The sequence below is a fragment of the Denticeps clupeoides genome, chromosome 4 (assembly GCF_900700375.1).
Source record: "Denticeps clupeoides chromosome 4, fDenClu1.1, whole genome shotgun sequence".
In the NCBI taxonomy this organism is placed as follows: domain Eukaryota; kingdom Metazoa; phylum Chordata; class Actinopteri; order Clupeiformes; family Denticipitidae; genus Denticeps; species Denticeps clupeoides.
Genome location: NC_041710.1, coordinates 4,941,362 through 4,958,659, shown reverse-complemented (window position 1 = coordinate 4,958,659; position 17,298 = coordinate 4,941,362). Strand labels below are relative to the sequence as shown.

The window sequence follows — 17,298 nt, the reverse complement described above, 5'->3', positions numbered from 1 at the left end:
TGTGTGCGGATCAGAGTTTTTTTTTTTTTTTTTTCATGTACAGATTTGGAAATTTTGTATTTGACCTGAGTTGACCTGAGAAATAATTTGAGGAAATACAGTTTTCAAAATTATGATACATGAATGTGTATTTAATGCATGCCAAAAATGTTTGAATAAGTGTCATTTTCTACCAATCTGTCAACAGCAGCAGTTACATCTCTTGAAAAACACTGGCAACTGAATATTGCAAATGAACTGAAAATGACAGAAAGCTTCAAGCAGAATTCAGTTTCACTGACATTATCCTTTGATAAATAAAAAGGTTTAATGGAATGTTTCAATATTTTATTTTAAATAGATCAAAACCTACATAATAAATTATGGCAATTTTGACCTTGAGTCTGAACCTTCCATGCTGGTGATTTAATTTTTAATGGTGTCAGAAATTTTTCTGTTTGTTAATTTGCATGTAACATTTTTAATGTTAGAAAGTTTTTTTCCCAGATACACCAAAAAATATAGACATATGTACAAAATTACTACCAGTGCTCCACAAAGCACATCTCTCCAGTCTAAGCACAAAATGGTCAGAAATTGTTGGTGCATTAAACAAACCCAGAAATGTGGCCATGTGCATTAGAAGTCTCAAGTTGCACATGCAGAAATGACCTGATGTGCATTTCAATGTCAGTAACGTTAATGGGGAGCAAAAAGCAACAAGCTGCCCCCACATTAAACCGCGTTCATTTTAATCATGACAATCTTTGCTCAGCATCGTGATGAACTATCATCAAGCGGATGTTAATGGGGCAAAGCTAAATCTCCTTCATTAAAATCTGCCCTCAACGATTGCCATGATGGCGATGATGAAGAAGACGATGATGAAAGTAAAAACGCTTCGGAGATGCGCGGATGTGTGCAACGCGAGCGCATGCTTCACTGGCCATGTAGGCCATGCCAGCAACAATGCATAATCTACCCCGTGGGCACGGGGCATGGCGTGTTTTTATGCACATATCTGGAGTCGCTCCCGCATCAGCGTGACAGGACGTTTGGCCCCTGAGGAGTTAGTCATGCTTGCCAGCCAACGCAGGACTCCGGGAGCATTGCACAGGAGGACTTTGCAGCTCCAAACATGTAATCTACATAAAATGTGCATTTAAACATCATTCATATTACAATCTATTTCATTTGTGGAGTCAAACCTTCAAACCAGAAATAGCAACCCTCATGCAATTTAATTAACCGGCTCTTAATCACACATTTGTGTCCCGTAGAGGATTGTTAAGATATGACAAAGGCCTCGGCAATGAAAAGAGAGGAGTGAACCATGCCCACCCCCCAAACACCCTTATTTTATCAGCCTGTATACAATAAGCCTGTTTCAACCATGTCCCACATCCCCATGAGGCCCACAAAGGCCCCCCTGCTGCCCAGCCTCATGTGGCAGGCTTCGTCGGGGACAGTGGCATGAATAAAGAATAAAAAGCACTGTTATTTGCCTCGGAGTGCAGGAGCTCAACTATTTATCACTAATATTTCAGCAGGGTGACCGTCAGTGTTGCCTGGAACATCACCCCGTGCTGCCCTTTTCTCTGTTTTTAGGCTGGTTATTTGGAACGCAATAAGAATATCAACTACTGATGTCATTATAATCCTCCAAGACCCCTAATATCAGCCGTTGTTGTTAAAAATGCTTTTTACATTACATATTTTACAAATACACATCCATTTTTGAAATTTTTTTACCGAGACAACCTGATACAAAATGACAGTCCAATCCAGCTGAAATGACCCGGGCGGGAAACACCTGCATCGTTTTTTTTTTTAAATGTATTAATTTCCATTTCATTTGACCTTAATGCGTCACCAGCGGACATGATTGGGGTTTGGGGGGACCGTGTGTGCGAGTGCTGCTGTCCGGGACTCTTCACTGGACTGGCAGAACCCAGCATGGCTGCAGGCTCTTACATTCTCGCAGTAAACAGATATCAGCACAGGGAAAAAAAAACTGAAAAAAGCCCTCTGCAGCAGCTGAGGCCACTCTTGTGCTGTCACGCACACACACACACACCTGGAACCCACCCATAACCCAGCTGTCCTTCCATCCAAATATTTCTGGGTTAGTAGTGCGGACTGGGGCAGCTACACGCAAAACGCGGAAATGAACGTGCATAAAATGAACGTGCATTAGGCCGACATTCCTGTTCAAAATTCCAAGACCTCTCAGTGAACCAAATGAATGAGGCTCGGTTCAAGCGCTGCCTTCCACGGATGACTCTTCTAAATAAATCAGATCCACCAAAAATACATAAGCTACTGTACTTCTGGGCGACTGGGACATCTCTAGGACTAATCAAATCGTGAATGACATGTCTTATTCAGTAGAATAGTTGTAATTATGTATGCATTGTATAATTTTTTTTCCAGAAGGTGCGGAAGGTGCTCGAAAAAAAGGCGCGGCGGTCGAACGGTTCCGGCTAATCGCCGCAATTAAAAGGCGGCTGCTGTGAGTCCCGCTCCACCACTGGATCCCGCCGATCACCGTTCAGCACGGGCGCTAACAAAGCGTCCCCCAAAGCGACCCCCCCCCCCTGGCATTGCTACCAAGGATCAGTGTCCCTTCTGAAAGAAGGCAATTGCTCTCAACATCCCAGCGACTCGCATGGCTCCCTGAAAATGGACTCTGTGGTCCGACTACGGTAATTTGGTGCTCGGCCCGCGCTGTTCTGCGACAGTGCAGGAACAATGGGACCAGCACGCCCATGAATGGCGAGGAGCGGGCCTGGCCTGATGCCGCGTGGCAAAGATGTGGTTAAAATCCCTCGCTTTAATACGTTGCCATGGAAATCGGGCAGTACAGACCCAAACCGGGTGTGTTTGTATCTTCGTGACAAAAGGATGCAAGAATCCCATTTCCTGCGCGTGCGAATTCCTCAGCGGGGCACGAACCCCCCCCCGCTCTCTATAGGGTGGAACCGAACCTGCTGATCGACCTTGTTTACCGCGTGTCGGCGGTAAAACGCAGGCTTGCGTGTTCCTGCGCTGTAGTGGTGGTGCGAAACGACAAGCCCGTGGGCCTGCTTTAAAACCGGACCCCCGGTTTAGAGTTCGGCGTGACAGAAATGCCGAATGGCCTTTTATTCTATTTAAAAAGCAGGGGGCCTGTCAAGCTTCAAACAAATGCGGCCGTTTCTCCGAATTTGCCCCCAACACAGACCGTCTTATCTGTGTCAAATATCCACGGAGGCGAATGAAACTAGCTTTCATTGCAGAAACCCCGCTCCACTTTCATTACGGATTATCTCTTAGCGGTAGTATCTCTCACTTCACCAAATAACTAGTGTGTGTGTCTGTGTGTGTGTGTGTGTGTGTGTGCGTAGGAGAGAGAGAGAGATTTCATTTTTAAACGGGATGTGTTAAGCCAGCAAGACTCCTGGGTTGCAAATATCTCTGCTGAACTGACAGTTGTGTTACAGTGATGTGCTCCTTTAACTCCTTCACCCAGTGTCAGAAAAATAATTGGGTCAGACGGAATGTCTCGAGTCGTTTATTCGTCGTGCTTCTTGCCAGCGACGTGGAGGCGTGTTACTCATCCGCACACAAACGGAAAGTGACGTCAGAGCAGAAAAAGATGTCCGATCCAAATTTGAACTTGGATGGTTTAAAACAATATTGAATTGTACAGGCCAGAAAAAATAGCCTAGCCTCTATGAAAATTCCGATCCATCCTAAAAAAAAAAAAAAACAGCCTGCGCTGTCATAGCAGCAGTGGGGAAAGATTTAGTACACAAGAATGCTTTTAGAAAATATTGATTCAGTAAAGCAGGCTGTGAACGGGTGCCGCAGAAGTGTTAAGTCCCCCCCTTCGCCATCACTCATGTCACAGTGTCCCTGTAGGCTCGGCTTCACTTCCACAAATGCAAAGGCAGAAAGACCGATCGGCCTGTGAAGTCCACTCATATACCAATATAAAACCATTGCATCATGGACACTAATCTGCATGCCTGGAAGGTAGGGGCCGGGACGTTCTGTATAAATTATTCACCAGGATCTGTCACAACAGCAAGCCCTGACATGAAAAATTTAGATTAACACAAAAACATAATTATCTTTGCAGCAAGATGACCCACTTCCTGGGATTGTACCATCTTTAAAAAAATGTTTTTTTTTTTTTTTTACCCAAATGAATGCCCATTAAAATCCAGAGAGCAGCATAAATGAACACCCCACCCACCACAGCAGCCCCACCCTGTTCTTCACCAAATTCTTACACAAGTGTCTAATTCTGCCGGGCCGCCTGTCTCCCCCTCGGGCCAATCACAGAGCCGGGCTCCCAATCAACCCAGACGAGTCGGCCAATCCGAGCGCGTCCTCGTCGCCCACGTGACACCAGGCCCGCCCTCCGGCCGCTACTTCAGTGACGAGGCGCCGAGCGAAAGTATACCGGAGCGGGGCTGGCAGCGGGGCTGGCGGCGGGCTGGTGGAGTTTCATTCTTATTTTTATTTTTGCAATTCGCTTATTTTATTTCACGTCCGCTTGAAAACTCGACCGGATTTCCGCTGCGGCTTCTGAAAACGGAGTGACCGGTGAGTTCTTTTTTTTTTTAAATACATATATCTATTGCAATTGAACGCGCTATGAGGTCGTAATTTGCTTTAAAGGCGCCCATTTATTGTGGAAAATGAGAGTTTTTTTCCCCCTACTATTCCGTCCATGCGGCGGAGTTGTTTTAAACGGTCCTCGTGTGGAAGAAGCGTCCGCGAATAAAGGCGCCGGTGCGGGTCCCCGGGTCCCCGGGTCCCCCGCGGGTTTCACCCCTGACCCCGGCGCGCCCGCCGACAGGTACACCGGCAGGTCCGGAGAAACGAACCGGGGCGGCCGCGACGGAGCGGCGGCGTTTCCCTCCTGAACTTGAACAGAAACTGAGTTGCGTCCGCGGACCCCATAAAGATTATTATTCTAACAACTAATTCTAATAAAACGCGCTCGTGTTTTTACTGCGGGGACGAACGGGTCCGAGGATCGGAATGAAGTCCACGCACGCAGCGTTTTCGTCGCTATTTGCATGCAGTTTTATCGGAGGGACGCGGCCGGGGGATATAATGTAAGTGTGCCGGACAGCCTGTTCCCTCTTTGTCTGTCGCCTCGGCTGCACACCTCCCCCAACCCTCCATCCATCCATGCATCCATCCATCCATCCACCCAACCATCCATCCATCCATGCATCCATCCGTCCATACATCCATGCGTCCATCCATTCCTCCATCCATCCACCAAAGCTCCGCCCACGGCGGGCGGGGAGACACCTGAAGACCAGACATAACGATCCGTCTGGATCACGGCCTCTGCCCCCTCCCTTCTCCATCCGTCCCTCACTTCTCCATCCGTCCCTGCTTCCTCCTCCTCCGCTTTTACTCCCATTTCTCCCCCCTAAAAGAAAAGTTCGCAGGCATCGGCCTCCCTTAGTTAGAAAGTGTTAATTATTGATTCGTATCATAGAATAACATGTAATTACATTAATAAGCATGTTATTATTATGTGGTGGAACAATAAGACGTATGTGTCGAGGATTTTGCTGCAGAAAAAAACACAGGCTTTTTTATTTAAAAAGATAAAATAAATGCAAATAGCATCGCTGCACCAAACGTAGAGATCTTAAATATTTTATGAATCAATCATTCTTGTCAATAGTGTTGTTATAAAGGAACGTTTATTATAAATGATGTTTCGCGGCATTTGGAGCAAAGTGAAATATTTTGACGTGAGCAGAGTTGCAGTTCCTGCAGCTACAGAGCAGAGCCGGTGGCAAAAACAGGGCGTAATGTCGCCGAGACCCCTCCACGCCACGCAGCCCGCGAGGCCGCCCGGCGTGACCGCGTGGCCCCCCCCGAGGCCCACCGAGGCAGGGCAGAGTTGTGCCGCAGGAAAAGAGGAGGGAGGGAAGACGGAGCACAAAGAGCGACGCCCGAGGGGTGGGGGGGGGGTGGGACGGTTCTAGACCCCCCCCGTCGGGATGCCGTGACACCCTCCCGGGCTCCCGGGGAGCAGGAGAGCAGAGAAAATGCATCACCGCGGCGAGTGGGAAACCTATGGCGCCGCAAATATCAAGCGTGGCAGGAAGCGAAGTGCCGGGAGGTTAATGAGGCAATCTGCATAAATTCGTATACCATCTGGACCGGGTTTCTGGAGAACGCGGCGAGTCGCAACTCTGTCCGCGCAGAATTATTTGCCTAATAATCCGTGGCGCCGCCTGCAATTCAATTCGCCGCCGGGGCTCGACTGTTAATTGGTCGGCGTCAGATTAACACGCCTTGGAATGCGTCTTCGTCCCCCCCCTCCCGCCCTGGCCGCTCCAGGACGAGCCTGGCCGCACGATCCGTATTGATCTAGGGAATGATCACCCGCGAACCCGCCAATGCCCCCCTGAAAAGCCACGACGGAAGCCTGGCCCGGCGATCCATTTCTCCTGCTCCCGCTTATCGATGTTTTCTACCCAAGGCCCGGAGATTGCGCTATATATAATTTTAATGAGAAACTGTCCGCCGTCCTGCCGGTCTTTGTTTGTCTCGGCTGGCGTTAGGGGCTGCAGTTTGGATAAGTGGTGGTGGCCTAGTGGGTAACACACTCGCCTGTGAACCAGAAGACCCAGGTTCAAACCCCACTTACTACCATTGTGTCCCTGAACAAGACACTTGACCCTGAGTGTCTCCAGGGGGGACTGTCCCTGTAACTACTGATTGTAAGTCGCTCTGGATAAGGGCGTCTGGTACATGCCGTAAATGTAAATGTCTCCTGCAGGATTTTGGGTGCACTTTTCATGTCCTGAAACACCACACCTGGCGTGCAGAGGAAGGGAAACTCTGCGAACTGCGGTGTGTTGAGGTACGGTAGGTATGTGGGGGGTAGTAGCCTAGTGGGTAACACACTCTCCTATGAATTAAAAGACCCAGGTTCAAACCCCACTTACTACCATCGTGTCCCTGAGCAAGACACTTAACCCTGAGTGTCTCCAGGGGGGGACTGTCCCTGTAACTACTGATTGTAAGTCGCTCTGGATAAGGGCGTCTGGTAAATGCCGTAAATGTAAATGTATGGTGGCTAAGCGCTGAGGAATCGTCTGCGATTGTGTGATTGCGAGATTGGAATTTGATGCCCTTGCGAGTCTGTCTGCTGCCTCACACCCGGTGGCCCGTCCAGCAGCGTGGACGTGTGACCAAGCCCGATCATGAGGAGAACGCAACGTCCTCATTTCAGAAAAGCCCCGGTTCCTCTTCCACCTCGCTTTCGGTTCCGAGCCAGTTGGAAGCTGCCCTTTGACCATCATGAGACACGTCCCTGTTGTTGTCCTTTTATTGCACGTTAAGCAATACGTGGTGGAAAGTCCCAGCAGCGGAAGATGTTGTGGACTCAATGAGGCGTCCTCTCCTCCTCCTACTCCTCACTGTGAAGGAAATGAGGAGCCTCATTTGTGCAAATGGCTTGTCCGCTTTGCATTGTGCAGAGTGGGAGGGCGAGAGGAGCGAGGCTGTCGGGATTGCGACGCAGCCAAAGGCGCGAAAGGCGAGCGGAACTTTGTCCAAATCTTCTGCGATCGACGCGTTCATTTCGCGTGGGAGGGGCCTGTTCGGAAACGTGGCCCGGCCATTAATAAAAAGGTCGAATCTTTTTATTCCGAGAGGTTGCACAGGTCAGATGGGACCTGGCGTTACTCGCCCCGTGACCTTTGCGAGGCTGACCCCTGACCTCCCTGCGGGGAAGTCAGGTGTGTTCTCGCGCCACCTGCTCGCTTTTGCAAATCGTGGCCTCGCTGTGTGCTTGGGGGTTGATGAGCGCCACATCCGAACCTACACCAGCGTCCCGTTCAGGCTGTGATTAAACTGTGGAGCGAAGCCACTGAACTTCCAGCCCGGCCTTTTATTCCGCTGGAAAGGTGTGGTCCAACTGACTCTCGACAAGTTACGTGCATATCTTCTGTGTTTTGCACGTCGCGAACGAACCTTAGAAATGACACTTTACAGGAAGAGCAGGTCCCAGAGTTTCGGGATTGAACTTTTTTTTTTGTGTGTAATTAATAAGGTTTACATCTTTCAATACCCTATTTTCAAACGGGTCCGAACCGCCGGCACTATGCGCTAAACACAGGGCTCAAAAACATCTTCTGGATTTACAGAAATCCAGATCACCTCCAAAGCAGTTCTGTCTTGCGTCATCTGTTCATGGCAAATGATGAAGATGCGAACACACGCGAAGGAACCCAACTGCAATGATCAAGCCTGACCGTTGCTTTAAATCCCATTTAAATTCCATCTCCCTTTCTAAATTGTAATTGGCTAGCGAACGGTTCATATCATGTATGATGATGTGGCCCAAAGAAAAAAAAAAATTCTCAGTTTTTATCAGTACTGCGCAGAGTGGGGACTAGTCCCGGTGACATCAGTATTGGAAAGCACCGATTGTCCACTCGGAGGTACATGAAATTAAGTCTCCCGTTACAGACAAAGCAGCGACTGATAAGTCTACCAAGCCTTGAATGGCGCCGGTCCGGGCGAGAAGGTTTCCGTCCGAACTTCAGGACAGCTCCCAAGTTCATACGGAGGCAGGATTAACAGGAAATGACACGCATTCTTTCTGACCGATTCAAAAATAAACGCGGCTTCTCCACTTCCTGCTGCCGCTGCTGTTGGGGGGGGGGGGGGGGGGGGGGGGGGGGGGCTTTGCAACTCGTCCTCCGCAGTAACGTCACGTGCTGCGTTTCCCTCTTTTGTAAACCAAGATTAAATACCATTTCTGTTGCCAAATATGTCCCCGCGCAGCCTCCACATCCTGGATGTTTAATGCTGCTGTCTTGGCCCTTCGCCGGAGCTTACAGGCCTTCTGTACATTAATGTCCGTATTTAGTTTTAGCTTTCGATCACAGCACCCGCTCGCGTGCAATTTTCTTTTTTTTAACATTTAAAAAATATTTTTTTACGCTCAGGTTAGTCTGAATTGTCTCTAGCATCATCCGATGGTACTGATGGTACACAATCCTTTAATCCTTAAGATTATATCACCAATAAAATTTAAATGGGGAGCACATCGAGGGCTGTCACCCGAAAATTTTACGAAGTGTCACGTGCGTGGCATTAGAAACCATCTTCACCTGCAAAACTGTCTCATCTGTTCGTCCCGGCAGAGCGGATCGGACCAGGCGTTTCTGCACTCGAGCTTCGGCTGCATAATTATTGCAACGGCTTTCCCGAATTGCCACATGCCTTTAACGTCCAATAATCGTTTCATTTTACACGTTGCATTAGCGGCACGTTAAACAGGCTGTGGTTGCCTAGCGATGCGCCAGGAAATGCAGTAAGAAGCCCTCCTCGGCATTGACATGTCATTATTTTGCTCCTTCAAAGAGTTTTGTACATCAGCAGGTCTTCTTTCAAGAAGTTGACCGCATTTTTTATTTATTTATTTTTGGCCGAGAAGGCCAAACGGGAATCTCCCGACGGCACCGCCTCGGCCCTCCCGACGCTGAGAGCACGTGCGCGGCGACCAACTGTATTAAAACGGACAGCAGACCCTCTTCTGCTCAGAGGAGATCCTGAGGCTGAGACGAGGCCACGTCAGTGGCTTCGCTCCCCGTCTTTTTCCCTCTGTTTTTCGGGGTGGTCTGGTTGATTGGATTTTTTTTTAGGAATTCCGTCCTTGTCGGATCGGCGATTGTCGTGTTTTGTATTCTGCGCGGTTATTCCGAGGAGGCGTCGCCGCGGCCATTGACGCCGGAGCAAGGAGCGCGGCGGTGATCGGTTGGTACGGCCCCTCGTCGCGTTCATGCCCCTGTGATTTTTGGTCATTTCGAGCGCATCAGCTGACGAATCGGAACGCGGGGGCCCGCAAGGATGTCACTCTAGGCAGCGCTCAGACGCCGGAATGTCCCTCAAGGCAGTGGCGGACCGTAAATCGCCTTTTAAGGTGCGCGCGTGTCAGCCGGCCCGTCAGTCACCCCTTGAGGACTTTTATTTCTGTGTGTGTGTGTGTGTGTGTGTGTGTGTGCAGGATCCTGGTGGAGCAGCAGAGAAGCCCAGCGGCTGCTGAGCCGCTCATCTCCCCCCCCAGAACGGCGCACGGGGCGAGGGTGAGTCCTCGCCGGCCCACGAACCCGACACCCTCTCAGGGTGGCACAGCCGCTGAACCCCGCGACCCTTCGGAAATCACTACGGGCGGAACTTGATGCTCCGAAGATAACGTTTGACTCTGGTGTGGCAGATCTTCTGTAACCTGCTGCTCCACCTTTATGGTGTTCTTCTGTTCGTACGACAGAAACAGTCTCTAGCCTAGTTATTTATTTTATTATTTCATAAAATCGTGGTCTTCATTCCTTCAGCGTTCCTCATCACCATCGACACAGCTTCATCCAAAGTGGCAAAGGACAAAATCCTTATTGACTTATATCCCGGGCTTAACCTCTAACGTCTGAAGCTCCTTGGAAATGGTTAAGACTTGAGAGCACTGAAGGTTAAAAGCTGAGTTAAATGAGGTGAAATCCGTGCACAATGGTAAACCATGCTGCATTATTCGCCTGACATCAGGAACCGCAAAAATACTTTTTGCCTCAAAGCAATTTTGTGAATTTGTCTTAGTCCCTGAATCGTCTAAAAGTCCAAATAGTAATTTTTTCCCCTTTTCTCTGCGTAATTTGTTTCCAACATGCATGTTGTTTTCATGCTTTTATATCTTTGCTTGGCTGTTTTTCCTTATTTTATTTCAAGCTGCGGTTTTTCGAAACAGCAGTAAAAGCGACTGTAAAAATTCCCATTCGCTTGCAAACAACCTCGTCTTCAGTCTGCTGCTCCCTCTCATATCTTCCCTCCTTCCGCTAGTTTCTTCTTTCTTTCTTTTTCCGGACTTTCTATCTGTCTTTAAAATCCACTCACTGGACACTTGTCTCCAAGTCCCTCTCTGTCTGTCTCCGACCGGCGTTCCGTGCCGGCCAGACAAAAGGTCTGCTTGGAGGAGGAGGCGGATGAAAGGCTCGGGCTTGTACTGCCACTCGTTCTTTTTTACAATGGGAAAACCTCCTTAGGGAGTGTGTTAAATAAATAGCCCCCTTTTTACTGTCTCTCTCTCTCTCTCTTTCCCTCTATCTCTACTGCTTTTTACTGACTGTCGGTACTCGTGCGCCTTCTTTCTCTCATTCTTTATTTGCATGTTTGCATGTTTCACTTCTTCACGTTTCGACACTACTGGTTTCGGAGGTGAAAATGTGAGACACGGGCACCGCAAGCGGCATGGGAACGTCCATCAGGTCGGGTTCGGGGGTCTCCGGTTACACTTGTCTCAGCCCCGCAGCGCTTCCGCACATAAACATCTAATTAACGACTCGCCTTTTTAATCGATGATACGGAGCTAACTCGCTAACGGATGAGGGCAATTCGTTTTTTTATTATTTATTATTATAATTCAATATGTTATTTATGTAGGGGTGTGTGAAAGGGGGCGAAAAAGGGGTTCATCCCTGCATCACAGAGCCACCCTCAGACCCCAGGGGCAGACACACCAGCAGGAATCTTCTTTTATGGTGCGCAGCAGAAACAACCTATACTTAAAGGAAGCTTCTCCTAAGGCAGGCTGCGTTTTACGGTGTCATAAATACCTCCACTTCCTTGTCGAGCCTGAGGTCGCATCTGACGGCGTACCTGCTTGCTAATTGTCCTGTCGTTGCTGTGAAAAGGACATCTCTTCTACCGGAACACGAAATCGTTTTCATCTTCTCCTTTTTTTTAATTTTATTATTTATTTTATTCCAATCCAGCAAAATGTCTGGCAACATAGTTTTGTTTTTTGTTTTTTTTAACCATTCTTTCACAGAATACAAAGACAACTTGGCGAAGCTTTCTCACCACAGCGAAAACGCGTCGAGGAATTGATGCTACGTTGCATCAACATCTGCAGACCCATGGCGCAAATACAGTTTTAGAATTAGCAGTTTTTTCATCAATTAACATCCTTAATCAGCGCATAATTGCAGGTGTCCAGCATACTTTAAATATGAAAGTGAAGGGATTGCCATTGTGAAACACAGCAGCACAGTGACACAGTGAAATGTGTCCTCTGCTTTTAACCACCACACTTGGTGAGCAGTGGGCAGCCATGACAGGCGCCCGGGGAGCAGTGTGTGGGGACGGTGCTTTGCTCAGTGGCACCTCAGTACCTCGGCAGATCGGGATTCGAACCGGCAACCTTCTGATTACTGGGCCGCTTCCTTAGCCGCTAGGCTACCACTGCCCCCCTTTTCTGTGGGGGGGTTCGACTCAGTGTTGGCTACTGGACTCGAACCCGCAGCCTTCCGGTTACGAATCCGTCGTGTTAACCGTTGGATGTTCCTTGATGGGTGGTAGTAACCTAGTGAGTAACACACTCGCCTGTCAACCAGAAGACCCAGGTTCAAACCCCACTTACTACCATTGTGTCATTGAGCAAGACACTTAACCCTAAGTGTCTCCAGGGGGACTCTGTCCCTGTAACTACTGGTTGGTAAGACCACTTCCACACTTTAGTTTGTGACGCTGCAAATTCTGCATCGGTGTGAATATTTTCATAGCTTGGAATGTTTCGCATTTCTGCGACGTCGCCACAATCCCATTGTATGAAGGCCATGATGAGAAAGCCCTGCAGAAAAGTGACCCTTGATCGACCTTCTCCACCACTCCCATCCTGAGGTGGGCCGCACGGCGTGGCCGATAAAACCCAGGCTGTTGTGGAAAGTTATGCACGTGGTGCCCTCTTCCATCTTCCAGGAGGAGCCTCTCACCGCATCTCTCTTTGTCACGTATCAGCTGAGAAGTTTGACCTCCCTCTTCTTGAGAAGTTCACGCCACTTAACTCAGAGAGCCACTTCACCCCTCAAAAAAAAAAAAAAAAAAAGCCACAAAAGGTGCCCGGCCCTTATCCAGAGGGACTTACAATCAGTAGTTACAGGGACAGTCCCCCCCTGGAGACACTCAGGGTTAAGTGTCTTGCTCAGGGACACGATGGTAGTAAGTGGGGTTTGAACCTGGGTCTTCTGGTTCATAGGCGAGTGTGTTACCCACTAGGCTACTACCACCGCGGTGGACACTTATTTCGGGTGGAGGGGTGGTGGAGCAAGGCTTCTTTTTTACACCTCTGTGAATAAAAGAGGCATAAGACGCTATAAAGGCCCCCGAGGCAGCGGTGGAAGGGAGGGTTATAGTCGTTTTTAGGTGTGGGGGGGTGCATTTGCATATTTTAGGATTTTATTTCGTTATCGGAAGCGTGGCTGGTTAAATCCCGACTCTGGGATCGGAATTCCGAGGCAAGGTGACGTTTCCCTCCCTCGCCGGCGCGCCCCGGCTCTTCTCTCGCCCTCCCCGCCGCCGGGCCGCATCTTCCTCTCGCCGCTTGAGCTTCTCCTGATGGCTTTGTGGAGCTCGCGGCGCCCGGCGGTGGCCAAGTTTCAAATGGCTGATTCAATTAGCCTCATAATGGACTCTGCTGGATAAATGGTTTCTGAATGCTTGGCTTGCAGATGTCTTAGATAAAGAAAGAAAAAAAAAAGAATCACGTCTTTAGAAATAAAGGAAAACGGATGGGGAAGCGTCCTGCTTGAATTAAGCGGTTCTGCAACCGGAGGCTGGGCCTCGGCGGTGTTCTCGTACCCTCGGGCTTCATTAGGGACCAATCGGGTTCGGCCTCTCCCGCTGGTCTAACAGCTTCCAACAGATTAGGGTCATTAGCCCCTTCCACTGTCATGAGGGTCTCTGTTAGCTCTCTGCACAATAAACGCGGTCATATTTGTAGCGCATTGCTTCGTAGCTTCATCAGTACGCCGTGTTCGGTTTCCCGATCGCGGCATTGCTGTATACTGCTGTTTTTTTTTTTTTTATTCCCCTTTTGAGCTGTTTGGAGAAAAGTCTCAGCTACTGATGTCAACTGTAAACCGAGGGCCATGGACGCCCCCGTCGCAACCGTCTCAGGAAGCCGAGCCTCGCTGCTGCCAGCCGAAAAAGAAACGGCGACGCAGCCGAGAGCGAGAAAGCGAGGAGGAGGAGGAGGTGAGCTCCCCGTGTGCCTGCCAATCTCTTCACCCCGGGGAGTCTGGCACATTAACCCTTGAGCTGAAGGGACCACCCTGCCGCGGTGGCGGGCAGCCGCCGTAGGACTTCGGCTCACCTCCACGGCGAACCCCGGCCCTTCCGCAGCGCCCTGGCGTGTGTTCGGCGACTCTGTCGGCAGCTCCGGGCGGGCAGGGGCTCTTATCGCAGCAGAGAAGCCCAGGCACTTGGCAATGGGTCCAGGCCTGAAATTGGCCCCCGAGGGCTAAACTTCCCGTTCCTTTCTCTCACCTGAGAAGTCACGCAGGTCCGTGCGCTCAGTCAGCAGTTGTCAACCCCCCCCAGTGCCATTATAATACATTTTAGGTCCGTCGGAATAATACAAAAAGGTACAAGCATTTAAAACGCAACGTTCTGTTCTATAATTCATTTTAGACAATGTTTCCAACAAAAATGGCTGCAGCCGCCTCCCTTTCTCGTCCCGTACATACGAAACACCCTACTTGTTTTGTGCAGGGCACTGGACCCGGCTCCGCCCCTCTTTGTTTGCGGTCTTAGCACGGTTAGATGAGACCTGTGGGTGTGCTGTGGGAAGGTTTTTCTCGTCACGACTGAGTTTTTTATTTTTTTATGTATTTAATGTGTCTCCCATCATCTATCAGGTGGCCAGCCATGTAGCCTGTGGTCTTTAGATATCGATAAATGATTTAAACGGTGATGTATTTTATTTGAGGTTTTTTTTTTTGTTTCTGCTCTCTTTTCTCCTTCGGCAAACATAAAAATATTTTTACTGCTAATCCACTGTTGCGTTTAGAAGATGATGCGCTTAGATGCAGATGAAGATGACAGGCCATAATAAATAAATAATATTCATGTTGATGTTCTGGGCTCTGCTGATATGCTGATATAAATTTACCACCCAGATGTATTCCAGAATATAAATAACATCTGCTTGACACATGTCCAATTCAAAAAGTATTCCGAAGTCACACATTACTGAATACTTGCACGACCGTATATTCAGAATTCAACCATCACTACGTTTTTGAAAGTGATTAAGCATGAGGTATCTGTAATTCACAATGTTCAGAAATGTTTTGGTTTTGAATGGATATTGGCTAACACACACACACACACACACACACACACACACAGACATGGTGCAGAGTAAATGCCCCTTCCTCCATAGATGAGAGTGTATAATTACCCCAAAAAAGGGCCATGTGTGATCTCTGTTTTAGCAGCTGTATTTTGGGGTCGCTTGGCCCATTCCTCTCGGAACACCACAGTTCCTACGAGCGCCACAAAGGCCACACAAAATGTTGGCTTTTAACGTGTTTTAGTTTTAACGTGACTCCCTCAGTGTCTGAGAGACATTATGAAAGCATATTTAACACTTCTAGGCTCAACTATATAGACCACCCAGGATGCTGAGGCCTTGACATGAACAGCAGGACAGAAAAATTCTCGTCGTGCAGGACCACTTTCTGCTTGCTTCACGGTACACATGCCTGAGCCAGTTTTATTTTATGGTGGAAATGACATGCTGTAGGTTTTTCCCCTCCCCGGTGTGCAGAGAATTATATATGAAACACACAAAGCCGATCTCAGCAACAAAATCTGAGAATGGTGAAGATCATTGTGATACACAGCACACGGTGCACACAGTGAAAAGTGTCCTCTGCTTTTAATCGTCACCCTTGGTGAGCAGTGGGCAGCCATGACAGGCACCCAGGGAACAGTGTGTGGGGACGGTGTTTTGCTCAGTAGCACCTCAATGGCAACTTGGCGGGTGGTAGTAGCCTAGTGGGTAACACCCTCGCCTATGAACCAGAAGACCCAGGTTCAAACCCCACTTACTACCATCGTGTCCCTGAGCAAGACACTTAACACTAAGTTGCTCCAGGGAGACTGTCCCTGTAACTACTGATTGTAAGTCAGGGTCCCTGTAACTACTGATTGTAAGTCAGGGTCCCTGTAACTACTGATTGTAAGTCGGTGTAAGTGGGGTTTGAACCCGGGTCTTCTGGTTCATAGGCGAGTGTGTTACCCACTAGGCTACTACCACTATGTTGCTCCGGGGGGGGGGGGGGGGGGGGGGGGGGGGGGGGACTGTCCCTGTAAATACTGATTGTAAGTCGCTCTGGGTAAGTGCGTCTGATAAGTGGGTCTGATCGGGATTCGAACCAGCAACCTTATGATTACGGGGCCACTTCCTTAACCGCTAGGCCACCACTGCCCCAATAAATACAATGACTGAATAAACATATTTGCATGTTTCTGTTGGTAATCAGACTGTGTTCTCTTCCCGCAGGCCCAAACGGAGACTGAACGTCAGCCTTTCCTCCAGGTTATCTGAGGTGAGGAAACATGAGCACACACACACACACACACACACACACACACATATTTATATATATTATACACACACACTCACCAACACTGGAATGTAAACACAAGACATTCCTTCCGTCATGCAGAGACCTTACAGAATTTTACGCATATAATTCTAACAGACACACACACACACTTTAAGTAAACAACACCACACACACACAATCAGAGCTGGTCAGGCCGTTCATTTGTCTTTGTGATGTGAACCGTGTCTCCTCTTCGCCAGCGCTTTAAGCAACGTGCAGCAGAGAAGGAGATGGCACTTCATCCACTTCTTCTATGTTCAACGTGACCAGTGGCACACAAAAAAAACCCAATAAGGGTGGTAGTAGCCAAGAGGGTAACACATTCGCCTATGAACCAGAAGACCCAGGTTCAAACCCCACTTACTACCATTGTGTCTCTGAGCAAGACACTTAACCCTAAGTTGCTCCAGGGGGGGACTGTCCCTGTAACTACTGATTGTAAGTCGCTCTGGATAAGGGCGTCTGATAAATGCCAAAAATGTAAATGTGAATTTCCTGCCCGGTCACAAGGGACATCTTCTGTATGATCACAAAACATGATTCCTTGAATACATATATAAAAAGTGTCCGGCTGCAGTAATAACTGACAGGTTTTCCTATAAAGTGCTTCAAATGGTGGCTCTTGAAGACCAGTCTGCCATTTTCATATTTGCACGTGACCATACGATTCCTGCACCAGTTCAGACGAGCTTCTCTAATGTGGTTTCATGTTGCGCTTGTGTCGCTGTGAGGGTATAATTGCATGTGAGTGTGTCTTTTAATGCTTCCACTGCGTGTTTGTGTCCATGTTTGTTTGGGGAACATGTGGGTGGGTTTGCCGTTTCCGTCCCTCTGTCTC

The 17,298-nt window shown here is 48.7% G+C and overlaps 1 long non-coding RNA gene across 1 annotated transcript; it reads left to right on the top strand.

Annotated features, from left to right (window-relative positions):
* Positions 1-4,441: 4,441 nt before the first annotated feature.
* On the top strand, positions 4,442-16,732 carry LOC114789061 (uncharacterized). Its single transcript, XR_003749613.1, has 3 exons — positions 4,442-4,572; positions 10,025-10,103; positions 16,355-16,732. It is a non-coding gene; the product is annotated as an uncharacterized LOC114789061 (long non-coding RNA).
* Positions 16,733-17,298: the final 566 nt, after the last annotated feature.